Source organism: Eublepharis macularius, chromosome 7 (assembly GCF_028583425.1).
Source record: "Eublepharis macularius isolate TG4126 chromosome 7, MPM_Emac_v1.0, whole genome shotgun sequence".
Classification (NCBI taxonomy): Eukaryota; Metazoa; Chordata; class Lepidosauria; order Squamata; family Eublepharidae; genus Eublepharis; species Eublepharis macularius.
Genome location: NC_072796.1, coordinates 1,219,033 through 1,225,407, shown reverse-complemented (window position 1 = coordinate 1,225,407; position 6,375 = coordinate 1,219,033).

The window sequence follows — 6,375 nt, the reverse complement described above, 5'->3', positions numbered from 1 at the left end:
GGAAGAAATGAAGGGATAAAAGGGAAGTCCACCCACAGGGCAGGGGGGTTGTGTATGAGCATGGTGGAGTTTGGAGAGAAGCTGGAAGAAGGAGTGAGAGAGATGAAGAACAGGAGGAAAAGCAAGCCCAGAGGAGGTGAAGAGGGCAGAAGCTTTAAAAGGGGAGGAGAAAGGGGAGGCAGCCAGGGATCTGTCAGGTTGAGCAGGCGTGTGAGTGGACTGAGAGGGAGCGAGGGTGATGTATACGCCCCCTCTTTCCACAGGAGCAAGAACCTGCACTGTCCCTGACGGCTTCCCAGAATCAAGATCAGGCGTGCTGGCGCCCAGCATAGTAGTGCTCATGGCGGAAGCCGACAGGTGCTATACGCTTTTCAGAGCAAGATTCAAGTCCAGGAGCACATGAGGGACCAAGTAGATTTCCAGGGTACAAGTTTCCCAGAGTCAAAGTTACTCTCTGAAGCTCACCCCCTAGAAATCTAGTAGGTCTCTAGGGGCTACTGCACCCAAATCTTGCTCTTCTACTACAGACTAACATGGCTACCCACCTGAGATTAGTTACAGGAATTCTGTGATTGTTTCCTCTCTTATTAACACAAATCTCTTCGGGGCAGGCAGAGTCTGATGGTTAACCCTTTGCCCTCCTGTCCTTTCCCAGCTCAACATCAAAGCAGCCCTTTTAACCTGTGGGCGGCACCTTGCTGTGTCCCCCAAGGCTGCGTGGGGTTTTAAAGCAAAACCTGCAGAGTCCAAAAGCAAACTCCAAATGGATTAAGCATGCGCTTTAAATGTTTGGTGATATCCTATAAACTTGCATGCTTGAGAGACTTTCTTTCCAGTATTAGCAACGTGAATTGGGGAGGGAAGATCCTGACTCAAGTTGGGATGGGGGGAGAGGGATCTTGCTTTAGCCGAGTGTCCCTTAGCTTTTGACAGCAGGACCCCCACCCTGTTTGAAAAATCAAGGCTAGAGAAATCTTATTCTACTAAACTATCCTGGTCCTCTACTGGAGAGCTCGGCATGGTGCAAATGCCCTCTCAGTTTATCCTGACAACAACCCTTTAAGATCTCCCTGTGGAGGGGCAGTGGCTCAGTGGCAGAGCATCCACTTAGCATGCAGAAGGTTCCTGGTTCAATCCCCGGCATCTCCAGTTAAACAGACCAGGCAGCAGATGATGTGGAAGGGAGGGCAGGCCGAGAGAGAGAGAGAGAGAGAGAGCGACTGCCAGCAGGTTACTCAGTAACTCGCAGCTGAATAAGGATTTGAATCCATAAGGCTACTCCGGAGTTTCACTCTTGCGCTGAAAACAGTTCCATTTATTATTGGCTCGAACTAGGGTTTGCCAACAGAGTTGGAGAAAAATGACCTGTCCCTTTCATAGAGGTGTAATGGGATGTCGTTTACCCGATGATGCAATTTATCTCCATGCCCTTAAAAGTTTCAAGGACCCATTTCCGCACATTCAACTTCTATTTGAAGGACCAGTATGCTTTTTCTCCGGGTGTATTTGGCAACCCTGATTTCCTACTCAGAAAAACAGTGTTTCTTAGCACCAGGTTTCAGAGGTAGACTGCCTCTGAGTGTGGAGGATCCCTTTACTCCTTATGGCTCGCAGCCACTCATGGGCCTCTTCCCCCATGGCCTCACCTACACAGCCCCCCCCCCCGTCTTCCTGGGCATGTGAGGTGGGGGACTGCTAGAAACATGCTTCTCCCAGCCCCCCAAATGGCTGTTCGTGCAGAGGATTGCCGCTGTAATGGGATCTCTGGAGCCCATGACAAAATTGATACGCCTCCCCCCATTTCTCTCGAGATTACCCAGGTTCTGTCAGCTACCCCATAAAAAGGGCAGTTGCCAGGAGTCTCCCCCCCGCCCCCCAAATGGCAGCACCCAACTGTGTCCCCTAGCTTTCCCCCAGGTACTCCCTGCACTGTGGTCATGAGGCCAGTCCTTCTGACGGAATATATCTCGTTGCACACCCTGCGGCAGGAAAGCTCTTAACATTCCCATCTTAAAGAGGCATCGCTATCCCTGTCTAGTTTTGGCAAGCCAAGCCAGGGGCTCAGGTATGCTGGTTACCTGCCTGTTCACATTCCAAGGACGTAAGAGGGATAGGATGTGTATCTGGCTTGGGCCTGGCAGGATGAACACAGCGAGGAAGGAAGAGAAAGTTGCAACATGGTTTGGAATCTGGAGTCATTCGGATCCCTGCTACCATCTTCATCCTTGCGCAAAAACATCGGGGCTGTCTTGTCTCTGAAGCAGCCACTTGCTCAATCCCCAGGAAACTGCATTATTTCACGACTATTCGGAACACCCTGTAAAAAAAAATTGTACCTGCGGGCGAACAGCCTGCTGTATTAATTATCTTGGCGGTTAAGTTCAAGGGAAGGTAGGGTCGATTTTTGCTAGAGATACTCAATGTGTTTCTCTGGGGTCCTTATGGTACAGCCATGTTTTTAAAAGGACTGTTGTGAATAATACCATTCTTGTCTCCCCGTCCCCAAAAGAGATGCTGTAAGGGCAACCAAAATGGCCAAGAGACTGAAGCCTCTTCCCTGCGGAAAAGGGCAAAAAGCATTTGGGGCTTTAGGAAGAAGCGCATAGTAGACAAATCCAGTCTCACTGAACTCACTGCCACAGGTTGTGGTGCTGCAACAGTTTAGATGACTTTAATAAGGGATTGGATTGATTATGGAGGAGAGGTCATCTGTCCATAGCTATAAGCCAATACAGCTACATAGAGCCTCCATGTACAGAAGAAGTAAATGCCAAATGTCAGGAATAACGGGACAGGCTTCAACTTCGATTCCTGTTTGTGAGCTTTTAGCGGTATCTGGCTGTCCATAGCCAGACACTGAATGCTGGGTGGAGTGCAGTGTTTGGATTGCTAGAGTAGGATCTGGGAGGCCCGGGTCTGAATCCCCACTCTGCCCCCCGGCAGCTCATTGGATGACCCTGAGCCAGTCACACACACTCTGCTCAACCTGCTGCACAGGGCTATCGTGAGGATTAAATCAAAGGGGTGGAAAGTAGCGCAAGCTGCTTTAGATTCCCATGACAGTGTAAAGCAGGGTATAAATACCTAAACAAGCAAATGAATATAAATGAATAGATGCTTGTCTGCTCCAGTAAGACAAATGACTGGCAGGTTTATAAAGGATTTCAGTTTGTGTGGTTTGGCTTGGAATCTGTCTCCTGCTGTCCTTGGAATAAGCAAAGCCCCGTCGTCACGTTTCTGTCACCAGAGAGATGCATCCCAGGATTCTTCGCAATACTACAAAGGCTGCTGAGGATTGTTTGTTTGTTTTATTTACTTCATTTATACAATGCCTTCCCCGCCAATGGGGACCCAAAGCAGCTTAATTCTCTCCTCCGTTTTATCCTCACAACAACCCTGTGAGGGAGGCCAGGCTGAGAGGATATGACTGGCCCAAGGTCACCCAGCGAGCTTCCATGGCAAAGCAGGGATTCGAACCTGGGCCTCCCAGATCCTAGCCCAGCACTTTACACTCTTCTGGTTGGTGTGTCAACCAAAGGGGGAAGGAGGAGATCATGGTTGTGCTTGGATAGACACACTGGCCAGAAGCTGAGTTTCGGTGGTGCTGCTGTACCTCAAGAGCCACCTTGGACCAGGTCTGGGAGGTCATGATAGGCATAAGCCATACCTCCTCCTTGCCTTCTAAACACCACTGGCTCTAGTAGTGCTGCCGCCCCGTGGTTGTTTGGGAGGAGAATTGGGTCTGTGTGCCACGGGAAAGGTTCTGGAGGGCCACAGTTCATAACATGTGTCGTAAGTCGGTGACACTCTGTACTTGCAAGTAGGACCCCATGTTTCCAGGGTTCCCCATCTGCCCGGACAAAGCCAACCTGATCAGCTCATGTACACAAGTTCTACCAACGTGGGTAGGAGTGGGGGTCCAGTCCTACCCCATGAGCATTCGCTCTCTGCAACCAATAACTTACAAGAGGGCATAAGATGGAGCTAAGCTAGCAGAAGTGGTTAGAGTGTCAGACTAAGGTCCGGGACACCAGGTTCGAATCCCTACCGTGCGATGGAAGCTTGCTGGATGACCGTGCATCAGTTCTCTCTCTCTTAGCCCAACCTACCTAACAGGAGTGGTGTGAGGATGAAATGGAAGAGAAGGATGCTGTAAAATGCTTTGGGTTCCCATTGGGGAGAAAAGCAAAGAATATCCAGTGAAAGACAGATGATGGATCCAAGAAAGCACGACGAACTTTGGGATGAAGAAAGCCACCTGTGACTAACCTCCTCCTCCTCCCCCCGCTGTCCATTCCCACTTTTTTAAAATAGAATTTTACTGGATATAAAGAGAGGGGGCTAAAGAAATAAAACAAGCAGGTACAACATCTCTGTACCATGACATGTTCTTTCCAAGACTGTTCATTCTTTGCTTGCCGAAACCTTCATCGCCCACCATCCACCCGCCCACCATATGCCCTCAGAAGTATCCCAATAAAATGTACATAGTTTCTGACCAATAGCAGAGTTTGTCTGCATCATCTACGGAAACCTGAACTTTTGCAGGTATCCAGGATCAGAACAAGGCTGTTGTGTGCCAGCGCTCAGAATATCAACCCAATTCATGAGGCATTTTGGAACATGAATGTCCAGGTCTCCTTGGGGGACCACCTAGTACTGTTCTGCTGCAGTGGTTGACAGAAAAAGCCATCAAGCATATACTGTCTAGCAAAGGTGGGCATCTTGGGGGGGGGGAGCAGAAGGTGACACCTGGGTCTATATTTGAGGGCTCTTTGCTAGATGCCAGCCACTATCCTACACAGAGCCCTCAAATGTGGGCAGAGAGTCAGGTGTGGCCCTCTCCCCCCCCGCCCCCACTCTACTGTTTGCGAAGGCTCCTGAGGTTTTTTGGGGAACATTGCAGCTAGCCAATCTTAAAGCCCAACAGGCCGATACTCTTGACAAATTGTTGAGAACATTGATGGCCAGATAAAAAGAAGCCACAGCCCGGGTTGCCTGGTTCCCTTACCCTCCAAGTGGGAGGGGAGACCCGGCACTTACTTTGTGCATTCAGCATGTCCATTTTTGGTGTGTGTTCCTGGCATGTGTGCAATGACATCACTTCCAGAAAGTGACATCATCCCGTTGGCTGCAGGCAAGCTCCTGTGCTTTGTGCGGGGCTAATTCTGGCCCATTTGGGACCAAAATTGGCCCCAGCAAACTGCAGATAAATAGTTTATTTAGTTCTGCTAATTAATGTGGGGTTTTGAATGTGTGTTGCTATACCCGATGAGGTGCCTCCTCTCACTAAACCCCACCCTTAGGTTTGCCAAGTGCCCAGTGGCGGTAGGCAAACTCCCAACAGTTTGCCCCTCTGCCTGCAGGAGGTGGCAAGCTGCCCAGTCGCTGCCCTAATTAGGGGTGTGCAATTCAGTATGGACTCCAACGGTGCTCATATAGCTATTAAATAGCATAGAAAACATAGAAACACAGAGCTGGAAGGGACCCAAAGGGTCATCTAGTCCACCCCTACCCAAAAATGCAGAAAATTCACTGCCGTCTGATCTCCTCCCCCCACGTGACTCCTGCTCTATGCCCAGAGGGAGGCAAGAATCCTCCAGGATCCCCGTTCAGTCTGGCCTGGAGGAAAATGCCTTCCTAACCCCGAAGTGGCAATTGGCATTACCCTGGGCATGTCGGAAAGGGCCGGGGGAGCCTAGCGGCCGCCCGTCCCTTCCTGCCCTCCCTCTCCGCATCTGCCTGAATTCACGCGGAGTCAGAAAATCAGCCCGGCTGCCGGGGGGCATATATATCTATATATCCTGCCGCGGCGTCAATGCCTCCACGCAAGGGGAGCCCGCCGCCCCCCGAGGAAGCCCGCTCCACTGAGGGAAAGCTCGGCACTGTCGGGAAGCTCCGCCTCAGGCTTGGCCGAGACCTCTCGCGCCTCGTTTCTGGCCTGACCCTCGCGGGCCGCAGAAAACCTCTCCATCCCCGGCGGCAGCCCTTCAAGGACTCGAAGGGGGCTCGCCCAGCACCTCGCCGCGGCCTCCTCGCCCCCAGCGCACCCGCGCCCACTCCTCCCCGGCCTCGGCCTCCAGGCCCCTCGCCGGCTTCTGCGCCCTCCTCGGGACGCGCGCCGGCTTGTCAGCCGCCTCCGGCAAGTGCGGCGCCCGCACCCCAGCGCGGCCTGAGCAGAGCCCGGGAGGCCGGCGACAGGCGCTCCTGCAGGACGCGCGCCCAGCCCAGCCCAGCCCGCAGCCCCGCGGGCTGGACAGTCCCCTTCGGAGCGACCGGGCGGAGGGCCTTTCCCGGAGCAGGCCTGGGCCACCCGCGAAGGGGCGGGGCGGGGCGGGGCGGGGCGGGGCAGGGCAGGCGCCTCCAGGCCCCCGG